The sequence below is a fragment of the Thermobia domestica genome, chromosome 6, assembly GCF_964235325.1.
Source record: "Thermobia domestica chromosome 6, izTheDome1.hap1.1, whole genome shotgun sequence".
NCBI lineage: Eukaryota > Metazoa > Arthropoda > Insecta > Zygentoma > Lepismatidae > Thermobia > Thermobia domestica.
This window is the reverse complement of record NC_137459.1, coordinates 70963731-70982061: the sequence shown is the minus strand read 5'-3', so window position 1 is coordinate 70982061 and position 18331 is coordinate 70963731.

The following is an 18331-nucleotide window of genomic DNA, read 5'->3' as shown; positions in this document are numbered from 1 at the left end:
GATAAAAGTCCGATCAATCAAAGAAGTGAATTCAAGAATAAATAGCGGGTGTCACTCCCTTTTTTTATTGTAAGAGACATGCCAATAAACAAAATAAAACATGTATTGATATGTTTACTATGCTACAAAGTGATTTTTGTTTGTTTGTATAAACAATGTGACTACAAAATTTTCTGGCTATTAGATTTTTTTTTGGGCTGATGAGAACTTGAAAGCAACATTTTTTCCAAGTATATATATATATATATATATATATATATATATATATATATATATATATATATATATATATATATATATATATATATATATATATATGCACCAAACCGATTCAATCAGGATGAAATTGGCACTGTGGAAGAGCTTGACCTGCTGTGACTAGAATGTGAAACATTATGTGCGTTTGCTCCCGAGTTATTTACTGTCAAATTTTGTGTTACATATTCGAACGCAAAAGCCCATACACCGGCCTGATTTCATCGGGATCAAAATTTACATGCTGAAGGAACTTGATCTGTATCAAAATTGGATGAATTCCTTGGAGCACCTAGGTATACTAGGTTGTCTAAAATTATTGAGCCTTTGCAGGTTAAGAAAGCTTAGTTGAGTTGATTTTGAGTTTAACGTCCCTTTCAGCAGCGAGGCTATATGAGACGGTTCCTACTAGTTAACGTGTAATCCGAACCACGAGCTTCCGCCGGGAATCGAACCCGAATCTCCCACGCCAAAGGCGCGTATGCTAAGCGCTTATCTACGAAGAAGCTCAAAAAGATAAGAAATCATATAAAATCACAATAAATGCTTTCTTAATTTTGTATTGATATATTACACACACACACACACACACTCACACTCAAACACACACACACACACGCACACACACACGCACACATACACACACACACACACACACACACACATATATATATATATATATATATATATATATATATATATATATATATATATATATACAGGGTGGGCCATTTTAATTAATCAACGGAAATAACTGAAAAACGATAAAACATAGAAGAAATGTTTCAAGTACACGTTATATATTGCTAAGGGGGAAACCCAATTCCGCCAAAAGTACCCCTCCACGCCCCCCCTAAATGGGGGTAACGGGGGGTAACTTTGAAATGTCAAATGGGAACATGGGTCGAGTAATACCTCGTTCGAAAGATCTTGGAAAATTAAGTAACGCTGTACCAAAAGATGTTTCATATTGTGCACCGGTTTCAAAATGGCCGCCATAATATGGTTCGGAAACTCCAGTGCCCGTAGTGTGAAAACCATGGAAGGTAAATGAATGGAACAAAATTGAAATACGTAAATATCATAGGGCATATCGAACGGTGTAGTCCCTGTGATCCCAGTGGCCTCCCTGAAGGGGTCTTGTGGGCTAACTTCAAAATTTCAAATAGTAACATGAGTCGAGTGGTACCTCGTTCGATAAATCTTGCAAAATCTAACATATTGCAGGAGAAAACGATTGATGTGAAATGGCAGTGTTCTCAAAAGGCCGCCGAAACATAGTATCCGTGTCAGAGAAAAGGTTTAGTACCCGTAGTATGAAAGCGATTGGAGACAATTCAACAAAAGAAAAACTGGAGTAGCTAACTGACGTAAGGCACATCAAGAGGTCTTGTCGGGGTGACTCCAAGGGCCAACTGAAAGGTATCCGGGATTAACTTGAAAATTTCAAATAGCAGTTTGAAGCGAATAACATCACGTTACATAGACAAATTAATAGACATTCAAACAGCTTCTGTAAGAAAATTTTCGACATGAGACACCGTTTTCAAAATGATCGCAAAGACATAGTGACTGTGTCTAAGAAAACGTCTAGTGCCCATACTATGAATACGGTTAGACATAAATAAAAATAACGAAATTTTATAGAAAAACCACGGAGGCGTTCCAAGGCTCGAGAATAATACAACAGAGATAAAAATATTAGAGTAAAATTACCATAATGTATAGAGAGAAATCCAAGTCCTGCAAAATAATATCTCCCTGCGCTCTGTATGTGAGTGGGATGGAAAGTAAAGTGAAAGTTCAAACGAGAACTCTACTTTAATTCGTAAATTAAGGCTAACCTTACAAATAGGTATGGTGTGGTTGAAATATTTTTTTGTAAGGATGACGCTGTAGTGACTAAAAAAAGAGAAACTTTTATGCAATGCGTGCTTGTTATTCAGAAAGCATTTCGGGGATATACGTACACACCGTTTCGTCCCTCAAGATCACAATATGACATGAATGCTAATAGTTAATCAAAATGTAACTGTGGCCATCCGCGTTAACTTAGTGCACCAATTCTCTATGCATGAAGTCTGCCTTCCAAACAGCATTGGGTAGGTCAAGCGTACGCCCGAACCGTTGTCCGGTTGGACATTAAAATTTTGAAGTTAGCCCACAAGACCCATTCAGGGAGGCCACTGGGATCACAGGGATTACACCATTCGATATGCCCTATGATATTTACGTATTTCAATTTTGTTCCATTCATTTACCTTCCATGGTTTTCATACAACGGGTACTGGAGTTTCCGAACCATATCATGGCGGCCATTTTGAAACTGGTGCACAATATGAAACATCTTTTGGTACAGCGTTACTTAATTTTCCAAGACCTTTCGAACGAGGTATTACTCGACCCATGTTCCCATTTGACATTTCAAAGTTACCCCCGTTACCCCCATTTAGGGGGGCGGGGAGGGGTACTTTTGGCGGAATTGGTTTTCCCCCTTAGCAATATATAACATGTACTTCAAAAATGTCTTCTATGTTTTATCATTTTTCAGATATTTCCGTGGATTAATTAAAATCGCCCACCCTGTATATATATATATATATATATATATATATATATCGGGTGTTGCAAAATAAGTGTTACAACTCTTGGGAGGTGAATCCTGCCACACAGACAAGAAAAAAAGTTCTCTTGAACTTTCGGCTATCGGACATAGTTTCAGATCTACAAGGTGCCGAAAGCGTGGGAAAAAGACTTTCGGACGCTAATAGTTCGGAAACTATCCAACGTAAATAGGGCGGGTAAAAAATTCACTGAAAAAGTCATACCTGCTGTATTGAATTTTGCATGTTTCACAATCTTACCATGCACGCGCAAGGGATTCCCCAAAGGAACGCAGGGAGTCCCGAATAATCTGCCAAATGAAAATTGGTCTAAATGGATATGAATTGATAGGGTTTCTACCAGGTAACACTAATTTGTTTGTATTAAGTCGATATCTGGAACAAATACAAAATGGCGGACACCTTCATGCCCGTTGTGTGTGGTTGCATAATCGCCAGGTACGGATGCTGGCCAACAGTGACGTTCTGAGTAATAAGTATAGCGAATTTTGTACTCAAATGCTCTAGAAAGACATCTGCAGTGTCGGTAGGGAACAACGGATGAAGCAGGGTGATTCACATGTGTGGAAACAAATGGCAAAACAATGTCCAGTAATGCACTCATACTAAGTAAACGTGAGTTCAAAGCGTCGGAAATGTAAGGAATATCATCAAGAATATGAAAGCCATTGCCGATTCACCAATAATATTCCCTCAACCCGATGCAATATGTTGTACACGGTTGCGTACCAATAAGAATACAACAACTGAGGCCAAGTTGAAATTGTGCAAGGGGACTCACAAAGAAAGTGGTTGCATCCTCATTGGTTGTTGCATCCTCATTGGTACGCAACCGTGCACATCATATTGCATCGGATTGAGGGAATATTATTGTTGAATTGGCAATGGCTTTCATGTTCTCGACGCTAATCCTTACATTTTCGACGCTTTGAACTCACGTTTACTTAGTATGAGTGCATTTCTGGGCATTTTTCGTTACGTGTTTCCATACATGTGAATCACCCTGCTTCATCTGTGGTTCTCTACCGACACTGCAGATGTCTTTCTAGAGCATTTGAGTACAAATTCGCTACACTTCATCTCAGAGCGTAACTGTTGGCCAGCATCCGTACCTGGCGATTATGCAACCACACACAACGGGCATGAAGGTGTCCGCCATTTTGTATTTGTTCCAGACATCGACTTAATACAAACGAATTATTGTTACCTGGTAGAAACCCAATCAATTCATATCTATTTAGACCAGTTTTCATTTGGCAGATTATCAGGGACTCCCTATGTTCCTTTGGGGAATCCAGTGCGCATGCATGGTAGGATTGTGAAACATGCAAAATTCAATAGAGCAGGTATGACTTCTTCAGTGATTTTTTTACCCGCCCTCTTTACGTTGGATAGTTTCCGAACTATTGACGTCCGAAAGTCATTTTCCCACGCTTTCGGCACCTTGTAGATCCGAAACTATGTCCGATAGCCGAAAGTTGAAGAGAACTTTTTTTCTTGTCTCTGTGGCAGGAGTCACCTCCCAAGAGTTGTAACACTTATTTTGCAACACCCGATATATATATATATATATATATATATATATATATATATATATATACACTTCACCATAGATATACTTCAAGAGTATGCCTTCTCGCAGGTTCCAACTAAATTTTGACAAAGTGGACTAAATTTTTGGAATTAAACGATTAAACTACTGAACAGATGATAATGTTAATACCATTTGTATGTTCACCTGAACTCTGCAGACCTATATATAAGTAGCAACGTACACAGGGTTGGATTCTGATGGGCCAGAGTCACCTAGAGATCACGACTTTTCTGTAAATTTTGTTCCAATTTTCGGGGTGAACTCAATTATTTTAATATAATTCTTCTGTACGTATTTGTATATATTTGACCACGCATGTCTTGTAGGCCGACCTTTTGAAGGTATGAAGGTAGGAACTGAGAGAAAGGTATGAACCACCGCATTAAGATTTCTCAGTTCCAGTTCCTTAATCTAAATCATGTAATGTTGCAGTTAGCAATGAAACAAAATTCCTGTGAAATACTAACAAAATTATAAGACATTTTCGGAAAACTGCAACAAAACAAAACTCATCCTCAAAAGTAAATACAATGCGTGTCAAGCTTTATCAACATACCAAGTGTGGTGAAGACCAAATGTGTTTTACCAATCGTGATTTAGTGAAACTTCTTCGTTCCACTAAGTTCAAACTCAAATTTGGTGTCAATAATTCGAAAACAATGATCTAAGTATCATAGAATTTAATGCACATAGTAAGCGACATGAGTTATGCAATCACATGAAATTTTGTCAAGATCAGATTAGTATCTATAGGATACCACATATAATAAAATTGCGAACTAAACACATATATGCCAAAAATATTTCACCCATATACTAAGCTCGTGAAATTCGGTCACCATTCCAATTATGATCAAGATCTGATAAGTTGCATCGATCATGTACGATACGCACTGTCTTTCTGATATCCATTTCTTTCTTTCTTTTCTTTTCTTTTTCTAGGAAAATCAAGTGAGGGTCTATGAAGATGAACGAAACAAACATTAAATTGTTCAGCTGCAGAGATTCTTACAGATACAAATTCTGAAGGTACTTCCTTCCCTTGCCGGAGCTAAAGTAAATTAAACTCCAATTCCTTGTCACTTGTGCATGATAATAACTAGCAATTATTTTTTTTTTTTTTAGCAACTAGTGTTCCAATGCAGTTTCTTCTCCCCAAAGAAAATTTTCTGGAAGAGAGTCTGTTCAGATGCTTGCAGCCAGTGTTATTAACTGCATCTTACTGCTGAAACAGAACCGGCAGCAGAAATTCTGAAGGAAGGTAAATTGTATTGATTTTTCTTTTCGTAGCGTACTCACTTACTAGTTCCGTTCTGGAACGTGCTAAAAACTACTGCACAATTCAATTTGAAGTCACGGACTTCAATAACCAGCAATAACTTGAGAGCAACTTATTGGTTTAATATATTGACAAAACTATTTTTATCATCTGTTGAAAAACACACAAAGGGCTATATTTTCTTGGGCGCAGCGCAACCACTTCTGTATCCATCCCTGAGCCAAAAAGTTAATAGTTTTTCACCCATGCCCACGAGGATGAAAAGTTCGAAGGGGGTGCAAAATACTATCCACTGTAACACCTGAAGGTATTAGCTAGTTTGTACTAAAGATAGACTGAAAACAGTTGATTGATCTAACATATTTACAAAAGAATATTTTTTCGTCTCGTTTAGTTGGCATTACACAAAAAGACATATCTTTGGTACACGGGAACGCACCCCAGCGCTTCTCTTTGGACCCGAAACTCTTGCAGATGTTTGTAATTTTATATTGTAATGGATTCATTATATATAGCCCATCTATTTATATTTTAAATGTTTGATAATATATGATGATAATAACTAACTTGACTTTAAAAATTCAGCGTTATACTTCATATTACAATAGACTATCGATTTACCAGAGTAATAGACAGGAAGATGTCAACGGTTATCTCAAAATCGCAGTTAATCCAAAGGCAGAAAGAAAATGGGAAACATAGATAACCACTATATAATGAATAAACAAATGCTACATGGTAATTTATCTGTACTGTACGATTTTCAAGAACAGTGCTTTAATACAGTTTCAAATCAACTGTATCAATAAACAAAAAGAACTGTCATCCTGTTTCCTCACTTGAAGTGGAGTTAGATAAGCATTAAGAAATTGACATTGTGTGTAAACTACGTGCTTAATAGAAGGATTGAAGTAGACGTTTAAAAAGATGCGCGACGCGTGAAGTAGACCGTTCGATACCTCTTTGTTCTTTTAAGCACCATTTCTCGTCAAATAGGCAACTCTTTTATCAAAAGACAGAAATAATTGACATCTTTCTTCATTCAGACTTCAAGGTATTTCATTTTGTCAAGTGATTACATGAATAAGGATTGTGATTTTTCTTTCATGCGGGATTATTATTATTCCTTTCAAATCGAACAGAAATGCAGAGAAAAACATTCTTAATGCCGAAAGTAAGAAGGGTATTAGGTGTGGGAAACGACAACATATACTTGACTACGGGAGGAAGGGTTTTGGAATTACAGTCAGGTTTTTCTAAATTCGAATCAGGGAGATCTCATGAGGGCGTTAACCAGGACATGTAAAAGTAGTAGAAAATGACCAATATTAGTGTCGAATTCACAGTTTTCCCGGTCGCTGAGATCGATGGTGAAACTCCGATTGCATTAACTTCCAAATTCACCCTATTCGGCTGCGGGCAGGGGGTAACTGAGGCGGGAAATGCCGATACATGTAAAAGTAATCCACAATGACCGATATTAGTATCAAATTCATAGTTTTCGTGGTCGCTCAGATCAATGGTAACACTTCCATTAGCAATAACTTGCAAATTCAGCTGCTACTGTATGCAGACCGGAGGTCAGTAAGTGGATACCAAGACATGTAAAAATAGCCCAAAATGACCGATATTAGTGTTGAATCCATAATTTTTGCGGTCGCTGAAATGCATGGTGATACCCCCATAGGCGTTAACTTCCAAATCTTCCATGCGAAGAATGGGTTCATCAATAATATAATTTGTGTTGCAATTAGTTATGAATTAATTTTAAATGTAATTTTCATTGAGTCTACTAAATGCAACTATTTAAATTTATACTAAATTGTATTACTTGATTATAACTAAATTTGGGCTTAACAGTCCAACATTCTAATTGATACTAATTATTTTACTAATAATGACAATACGGAGCCATTGAAGACAGACATATCAATTTGTAAAATATCAGTATTTGATTAGCGCTATTTTAAATAAAGTCAAAATGCTTTGATTTATCTGACAGTGTTGACGTTAGCATTAAATATTTCAAGACATACGATACCATAGTAAGTGTCGCTGCTTCCACATTTTCGGCAATCCCTGCTGAAAAGTCAAGCTTTGTTTCCACAGAACCTGTTGGTTGCTTCTGCCTGCCTTGAGTGGGGCTACCATTCACTTTTATTTTTTTCTTGTCATCTCTAACAAACGATTTTATCATACACAATAAGTTATTAACGAAAAGCAAACGTGTTATATATGTTTGCAGAAAATATTAAAACTTTAGGAAGTAGGGTGAGATTTGCCACCAAATTCGTTCCCTAATATTAGAACTTTCTGGAATGTACTAATGCAGTTGTTCCTTGCTCATATCGCCCACTGGTCAAATTAATACAATTTGTTTCCCATACTCCACTGCATAATCAATATGGGACTCTTAGTCTGAAAAAAAACTGAATTAAACTGACCTAACTGAAGTTAATGATCAAATATTCAACCGTTCTGCTGACGTCAACATTTCTCAGAAACAATCTGAAAGTTTCATGCATACGTCGTTTATAGAACTTGCTGACAGTGACTCAAGTTGCTACCAACATGTAGGAGAAGAACAATTTGACGTCAGTTGTGATGAAATTATTGATGTAGTAACATTCTCTTCCGAAACATCATCTCACGATTGGCAAGTTTCCAGTGATTCCAGTTTAAAACAGCCACCGGACCACGAAAATGAGCAAATGTATAGCTTCGTGTGACATATAGAATCACTACAGTATACTGTAGTTAAATTAGATGAAGTAAATCAGAAGAACGACCTTCTTGTCGTAGATCCAACTATTGAAAGTATCAGCGTGAGCCATCACCGTAGAACACGGACAATAAGATGCAACCAGAAGACATCCAGGCACAAATTCCCAAGCGACGTGTACCAATAATGAAGTTCGTAGAAGTTTAAATAGTAAATGTCGATATATAGATAATTAGAAAGAAATCAGAGGAAATGCTAGCATTGTCCTCTATTGTGAAGGAAGCTCGAAAGGACTCCCAAGTTATGGAAAGTGATGTTAAAAATCTTCGATAGAAGACGATATGCTGAAAGAACAAAACTTACCAATTCAATAGTAGCAGGAAGAATAGAAAAATCTAGACCACGTATGGAGCTACCAAGTGGAGCCAAAAACGAAATTAGTGTCACAATAAAATAACACAAGTTTCCCCCAAAAAACAGCTGCGTCGCCAAATATAATGGGGGAAGCTATCACAAAACTATCAACAAAATAGAACTGTACCTCTCAGAAGGGACACTTTGTCACACCAAATAGATGAAGCCCTTAGTATGTCTCGCGAAACTGGAGACTAATTATTGGGAATATGACTTCTCTTCATTAGAGCGAACGGATTGCATTACGTATTAACGGTTTCTGAGAGTACAAATAGTAATAGTAGTGACAAAATAATGAATATTCAATCAACGGGAAATACTTACTTGAAAAATAATGATCCAGATGCATTTCTTTAAGGTGTAGATCAATCAAGAAATGTCAAACAATCATATTCCAATGCTCGAAAATCAACAATGCCACCTAAATGTATTAATGCACAATATAATATTTCTACCAGCTATAGATTCAGACAGAATGAAGAAGCATATACTATAATCCACACAATAGTTCTCATACCGCATCCACATGTACTGACAATGGTTGTGCCTTGTGCAGACTTATAAAAATATGAAATCACCGCATACATCGAGAAGAAGCAGAGCATTCGGGATGATGGTAGAGTAGATTAGCCCACCATAGATTAAGTACAAACGGCAAAATCAACCAAAAAATATTTAAATGAACATGTGCAATTAATGACTGCTATTAGGTGTTCTCTCATACATCTAACGAAACAGTGAGGCCTTAATTATAGGGTACTAAAATTATACATTCTATGTAAGGTTTTGTAAACAGTTATCAACACATAAACTAACTTGAAGGTAATCACGTAGCGACTAAATTCTTCAAATGATCATCAATATTTTGAGGTTTGAGAACCATGATGGGCCTTCCTAATAAAAGATTGTATGTATTTTAAGATCTGTAAGAATCATCTCTTTGTAGGTAACTTCGTACCACAGACAATAGGCGTACAATATTCAGGTCATACTGTGTACTTTCTGGAGTGTATTAGTACAGTTGTTCCTTGTTCATATTTTACAGAGGTCAGATTAACACAATTTATTTTCCATACTCCACAGCATAATCTATATTGCACTGTTGGTCTGTTAAAGCTGAATCAAACTGTTCAAAATGAAGTTCGTGATCAAACATTGAATAGTTATAGGAACGTCAAATATTCCCAGGAACAACCTGAAAGCTCCTTGCATACGCCGTTTATAGAACTTGCTGACAGTGACTCAAGTTGCTTCCAACATGCAGGAGAAGAACAATGTGACGTCAGTTATGAAGATAACTCTGATGAAGTAAGTTTATTTTCCAAAACATAATCCTATAGTTGGCAAGTTTCCATAATCCCAGCTTAAAACACCCACCGGATGACGAAAATGAGTAAATGTGTAGTTTCTGCGAGATATAGAAAAACCACGGTATAGTATCGTTGAATTAATTGAAATAAATTAGAAGAACGACCTTCTTGTCGTACATCCAACTATTGAAAGTATCAGCGTGAGCCATCCCCATACAACGTGGACAATAAATTGTAAACAGAATACATCCAGACACAAGTCCCCAAGCGGTGTGTACCAATAATGAAGTTTGTAGATGTTCCAATAGTAGATGTAGATATACAGATAAATAGAAATAAACCATATGAAAGGCCAGTATTGCCATCTATTGTGGAGCAAGGTCGAAAGAACTTTCAAGTTATTGAAAGTGGTGATGAAACTCTTCATGGAAGACGATATGCTGAGAGAACAGAACTTACTAATTCAAGAATAGTGGGAAAAACAGAAAAATCTAGACCACGTATGGTTTCTGTGATCTACCAAGTGAAGACAACAACGAAATTAGTGTCACAAAACAAAATAAAATAAGTGTCCCCAAAAGCAGCTGTGTCACCAAATAAAATGGGGAAAGCTATTACAAAACTATCAACAAAATAGGACTGTACCTCTCAAAAAGAAACACTTTGTCACACCAAATAGATGAAGCCCTTAGTATGTCTCGCGAAATTGAAGACAATTCGTAGATTGAAAGGATTGCATTACGTGTTAACGGCCTTTGAGAGCACAAATGGCAATGGTAGTGAAAAAAAATAGTGAATATTAAATCTACAGAAAGTGCTTACTTCAGTGATAACACAGGGTTGCAAATGAAAACAGTCTACAAGTTGTTTTCGTTTTGAGGGGTGAAATAAATAGTTCTTGACTCGGTGATTTTGAAAATATATCTGTATTTTCTCATCATCCGAGGTTTTTCTGCAAATTGACTTTGAAAATTGAATCCAAAACCACAAAATTCATATGTATATATTATATATGGGAACAGTAATACGAAGGAACTATACACATGTCTGCTCTGTGATATTTATAAATGTATACGTAAATATGAAAGAATACATTCACCTACAATAATCTATTTTCATTCATATATATAACCCTATTTCTGATGAATATGTGAAACAAACACCTAGTTTTTAGTTGCTGTCTTTCAAACGCTTTTTTCTGTAAGCTTTGGTGAGTTTCTTATGCTTGCCTCCCCTATTTCTCTGTTTATGCTTCAGCAATAGTCCATTATCATGCTAACACTACACCTATCCGGTATCAATGCTCAATATCTATCATATCCTACTAAAATCTCTCATCTTGCTTCTCACTTACTGACTTCAAGATTTTCTGGAATATAATCCAGATGTCAATGCAGGGCATGAATCTTAATAATCATGTGGCACCCAAGTTCTTGAAATTTGAACAACATAGTATCTATAATGTTCTTATTGGCTGGACTTTTGTAGTTACTGAGAAAATTCTGTTACACTTTTGAAAGCCACCCAGGCATCTCTCTCAGCAAGATTCATTGTTGCTTCAAAATCTCTCTTTTCCATAAGTTTTCGTATATCGGGACCAATAAATATGCCTTCTTTCACTTTTCCAAGGAGAAGGATGAACATATATTATACATAAACTTAAAACATTGTTCGGTTTGTCAAGCGCTTTCACAAAATTTTAATGAGTTACAACTTAATGTCAAGAAGTGGAAGTAATATTTTGTCTTAACGAACTAAACGTTCATGCGCAATATTTTTAGATCCTCGGTTCCAAAGTGCCCCTAGTGGCTATTCCCTTCTTGCCCTACTATCCCACTTGCAAATGAAACATGGCATCGTTGTATACTCAGATTGCTGACCTAGTAAAATGCCCAATATCTTGAAATCACCACACATACTTCCCACCCGTGTTCTTGAGATTTAATTTTCTTTAGAATTACAGACGTGTGCAAATTATTAAACTAAAGTTTCAAAAATAAACCATCTTAAATACAATTTTAAATAAATCCTGTATTGCTGCGTTCTTTCACCATGTTACAACTTGTTACTATCTGGCATGCATCCCTTTAGTTTTCATTAACATTTCTACACGACTTGGCGTATTTTCATTAACTTTACACAATTACTTTTCACTTTCTCATCGCAATGCCATATTCTGATAAGAGGTGCGATGGATCAATCTTGGTGGTTATCCTATCTCTCTTCACTTTCTGATTGACAATAGCCCACAAGTTTACGATAGGGTTCACGTCGAGACTATTTCCTGGCCATCGCAGTACCAGAATACTATTTTCCCTCAGGAAATTAGTTACAGTCCTTGCTTCATGGCATAGGGCTCCATCTTGCATAAAAACAAAGTTCCCATCCGGGAACGATTCCTTCATTTGTGGGACAAGTCTGATTTCTAGCACCTTTTTGCTGTTGTATTTGACTCATCATTCCTTTCACGAGATACAGTCTACCAGGACCATGTACTGACATACATCTTCCGACCATGACTGACGTTGGGTGCTTCAAAGTGTGTTAAACACAGTTTGGAAAAAGTGTTTCATCTAATGTCTTGTGAACATATTGGTTACTTTCCTCACTTATGGAAAATATTGGTTCGTCAGAGAAACATGCCTGCAAATAGTATAATGTATCTGTGTATTTATTTTAAATTTTAGCACAATATCATACACCAAACATCAAATTCATAGGATAAACTTCTCCCGTAAACCATTGTACAATAAAGTTTTAAAAAAAAATATTAAGTATATCACAACACCCCAAAGATGCAAAATTAACCAAACATACAGGATAAATGTCTAATGCTTGGTACCTTACCCTGCTTCAGTCATACTTTTAGTATCTATTTTTCATTTCTTATGCCCATTTCAACCTCTTATTTCCCATTGCTGTTGTTAACTTCGCCTTTCTAAGGGGTCACCACACTGCTAAGCCCGCTACAAAGAATCATCTTCTCACTGTATGACACTTCCGTACGTCTTCAATTGATTTAACAAATGCTTTCTAGTAGCTCTTCTACTGGATTTGGCCAGCTGTAGTAGTTTCCTTTGAACACGAGGGATGATTTTCGGTTTACGGCCATATTTACCTGAGCGGTATTGCGTGTATGAATTACCCAGCTAGAAGCCCGAAATATTCGACTGATTTTTTTTTATTTTTAGAAATAGACACTTTTCAAGCTATTTCTAGCTGTAGGTAACGTTTTTCTTTCACAAGACACCCAGTTAATGCAATTTTACGTGGCGAGAAGACTTTGGTTTCGCCCATAATTGTCACTATCGCTAAACCTCCAAATACAAAACAAAAGAAATTTTGATACTTTTTACAGACCTTCAGCTAAAAATAGCACTTAAAAAAGCAAACATTCATGAGTTTTGAACCTAATATACATTACAATATTATTTATGAAACTAAAAGCACAATAACACACAAAGCAAATTTGGTACGACGCAGTTCATTTGCTAATATAAGTATATAATGATACAGTTTACCACTTTTGCTAGTTTCTTACCCTGTTGCCAGCTATAAGATATAAAATGAATTCTTAGTTTCTATTGTTAAGATACACATAAAGCCAAGAACATACTTTGGCTTTAAAAAAATATTAACTGTACACAATACAAATGGGGGGGGGGGTATTTATCGAAAATCCTGATAAATCGATGTTTAGTCTAATAATTTGCACACGTCTGTAATTTCATCGTTTCGTAAATGTATTTCATGGAAATAGAATGGGTAATATGTACAGATGGTTACTTATTTGCACTGTGTAAAAGACACATATTAAACTTGTTTTGTTAGAATCAAGAGTCTCCAGCTACTGGTAGGTACAGGAAAATTTAACTTGTTAAGCAAATCCAACTCATCACTACAATACACAAGAGCTTCTTCTTGTTCTAAGTAGGATGAAAGTTGTCTTTCTCTGTCATTACCAGAGAAATGCTGTTATAGATGCCAGAAGGTTCCTTTTGTGAAGCCTAGAACTAAAAACTTCTGCTGACTCCTTCGACAGACATAAGTGCCGAACCAATTCATTAAGATCATTTTGTGAAAAAAAGTATAGGCTGAGATGAAAAACTAGGCGGTTCAATGTGTCATCTTCTATGTCACTTTTCTGGCTTGGCAAACCAGAATCACTAACGCACTCGAGCAATGATGAAGGTTTTGGGATAGGAATGTCTCGACTATGACTCACAGACCTTATAGCTGATTGAGTATTTGGGTAAACTACATTCTTCTTATTTCTTGCATTGAGGCCAACAGTTTCACAACAGCAAAAGTAACAATCGTCAGTATGATTGTTCGGTACCTACAAACCATAGGAATTCCAAACGGCATAGACACCTGTTTTTCTTATTGTAATTTCACAAAGATTCAACAAAAGAATGGTACACTGTATGTGGATCAGATGGTTTTCATTGATCTCCAAGTTTTATATGAAAACAAGCGTAATATGTTTTTAAACAAATTCCGTTATGCATTGACGTTGTTTCTTAGGAACAAATCCAACTCAAATATATCAAAACGCATCGAGACTATTTTTACAACCATGACGTGCCGTTTCTTCTTTGTCTGCAACACAGGAGCACAGGATCACAGCAGAAGCAAATCCAAATAAAAATCCTAATGTTACGTTTTATTTTATTTTATTCTTATTATTTTTTGTTACCAATGCTGGAGAACAGCCAGCAACCGTTAGAACGTTGCTCCTTCTGTACGGTAGGAGATTGCAATGGATCACTGGAGCTCAATAATTTTGATGGTCTAAGGGATTTTAGGAAAGTTTGAGTAGGATTTTCCATCTTCATTCATTAAAAGGGATTTAGGCATCACTTTATTGGCGTTCTAGATTTATTTGTATCATTTGATCGGAAACAGGAGACAAGAATGAAAAAGGATAAGATGAGGAGATGAAGTGCACTCTAACAATACAACACATAGGTGTGAGTTAGTGAAACAAATGAGAGTTATCTTCTGTCCAGGGGCGACTCTGGACGTAATGAAGACAAACGGGTGCCCTGTTAAGACATGAGGTTATTACTGTGCAATAAATGATGGTGCTATGTAAGGAGGAACGATGGATTTTGAAAATGCTGCAACTGCTTCCAAATCTAGATGATCAGGAGAAAGTGAATATCGGTAAACTGTTAACAGTAGTGAAAAAAAAAGGGGTTTCCAATAGCTTGCGAGGTGGATTGTACGGAACGTTTTATTGCAGGGTAGCAGGAAGTAATGGATGTCAGGACTCGAATCCTCTAGTTATGTATTTCGATCGTAAAGCTTCAAGATGAAATAGTAGGTGTAGAAAAGGCAGCACTAATAAAGCTCTTGAGTAGGACTCAGAAGTTTTAATCTATAGAGTACTCTTATAGCACGCCGTTCAAGTACTTTCACCTTCTCATAATGAGGTTGGAGGGCATATATTCATGCTGTCGAGCCGTAAGTCAGGACTGGTCGTAAGAATACTGTGTGTGTTAAGAAGAGCATTAGTTCGCAGTACCCAAGTAGCACCAGTGATACGTTTGAAAAGATTAAGAATAATACGCTGTCTGTATTAAAATTAATAAATGTTAAACTATCATATTCCAATGCTTTTAAATCAGAAATACCACCTAAATGTCTTAATGTACAATATAATATTTCTAACAGCTATAGATTCAGACAGGATGAAGCAGCATATACTATAATCCACACAATAGTTCTCATACGGCATCCAAAGGTACTGACAATGGTTATGCCTTGTGCAGGCTTATAAAAATATGAAATCACCGCATACATCGAGAAGAAGCAGAGCATTCGGGATGATGGTAGACTAGATTAGCCCACCAAAGATTAAGTACAAAAGCCAAAATCAACCAAAAAATATTTAAATGAACATGTGCAATTAATGACTGCTATTAGGTGTTCTCTCATACATCTAACGAAACAGTGAGGCCTTAATTATAGGGTACTAAAATTATACATTCTATGTAAGGTTTTGTAAACAGTTATCAACACATAAACTAACTTGAAGGTAATCACGTAGCGACTAAATTCTTCAAATGATCATCAATATTTTGAGGTTTGAGAACCATGATGGGCCTTCCTAATAAAAGATTGTATGTATTTTAAGATCTGTAAGAATCATCTCTTTGTAGGTAACTTCGTACCACAGACAATAGGCGTACAATATTCAGGTCATACTGTGTACTTTCTGGAGTGTATTAGTACAGTTGTTCCTTGTTCATATTTTACAGAGGTCAGATTAACACAATTTACTTTCCATACTCCAAAGCATAATCAATATTGCACTGTTGGTCTGTTAAAGCTGAATCAAACTGTTCAAAATGAAGTTCGTGATCAAACATTGAATAGTTATAGGAACGTCAAATATTCCCAGGAACAACCTGAAAGCTCCTTGCATACGCCGTTTATAGAACTTGCTGACAGTGACTCAAGTTGCTTTCAACATGCAGGAGAAGAACAATGTGACGTCAGTTTTGAAAATAATTCTGATGAAGTAAGTTTCTTTTCCAAAACATTATCCTATAGTTGGCAAGTTTCCAGAACCCCAGCTTAAAACACAAACCGGATGAAGAAAATGAGTAAATGTGTAGTTTCTGAGAGATATAGAAACCCCACAGAATAATATCGTTGAATGAATTGAAATAAATTAGAACATCCTTCTTGTCGTACATCCAACTATTGAAAGTATCAGCGTGAGACATCACCATACAGCATGGACAATAAAAGGTAAACAGAATACATCCAGACACAAGTTCCCAACCGGTGTGCAACAGCAGTGAAAGGAAAAGGTGAGTATTCAACGTGTGGAAAGTACCTTTTGGTAGATAATAATCAATCGAGAGCTTTCTTTACGCAGCTGGAAAAGTAATAAATATTGAACAATCATATTCCAATGCCCAAAAATCAGAATGTCCGCTTAAATATCGTAATGATGGACATAATGATTCTACCAACTATAGCTTCACAGAGAATGAAGCAGCGTATAAAATAATCGAATACAATAGTCCCCATACGGCATCAACAGATCCTGACAATATTTGTGTCTTTTCCAGACCTATAAAAAATATACCAACACCTGACAGATGGAGTAGAAGCAAAGGACTGAGGAATGCTTGTAGAATACAGTTCAAGAGTTTACAACAGTGAAAGAGAAAGGTGAATATTCAACGTCTGGAAAGTACCTTTCGGTAGATAATAATCAATCGAGAGCTTTCTTTACTTAGCTGGAAAACAAATAAATATTGAACAATCATATTCCAATGATCAAAAATCGGAATTTCCGCTTAAATATCATATTCATGCACATAATGCTTGTACCAACTATAGCTACACAGAGAATGCAGCAGCGTATAGTATAATAGACAACAACAGCCTCATACGCCATCAAAAGATCCTGGCAATGTTTGTGCCTTGTCCAGACTTATAAAACATATACCAACACCTGATAGATGGAGATGAAGAAAAGGATTGAGCTATGCTAGTAGAGTAGAGTGCAAGAGTTATAGAGTGCAAGTAGAGTAGAGTGCAATATCAGCATTGCCGCATAAATATCATAAAGATGGACATAATGCTTCTACCAACTATAGCTTCACCGAGAAAATAGCAGCGTATAGTATCGCTCGTATAGCAGTAGCAGTAGTATCGAATCGGATGTAGCAGTAGTCCTCATACGGCATCAACAGATCCTGTCAGTGTTTGTGCCTTGTGCAGACTTATAAAAAAATATACCAACACCTGATAGATGGAGGAGAAGCAAAGCATTGAGCTATGCTACTAGAGTAGAGTGCAAGAGTTGACAGTAGTGAAAGAAAAATGTGAGTATTCAACGTGTGGAAAGTACCTTTCGGAAGATAATAATCAATTAAGAGCTTTCCTTTACGCTGCTGGAAAATAAATAAATATTCAACAATGATATTCCAATTCCCAAAAATCAGCGTTGCCGCTTAAATGTCATAATGGTGGACATAATGCTTGCACCAACTATAGCTTCACACAAAATGCACTAACGTATAATATAATAAGAAAACAAAAGTCATCATACGACATCAACAGATCCTGACAATATTTGTCCCAAGTCCAGACCTATAGAAAATATAC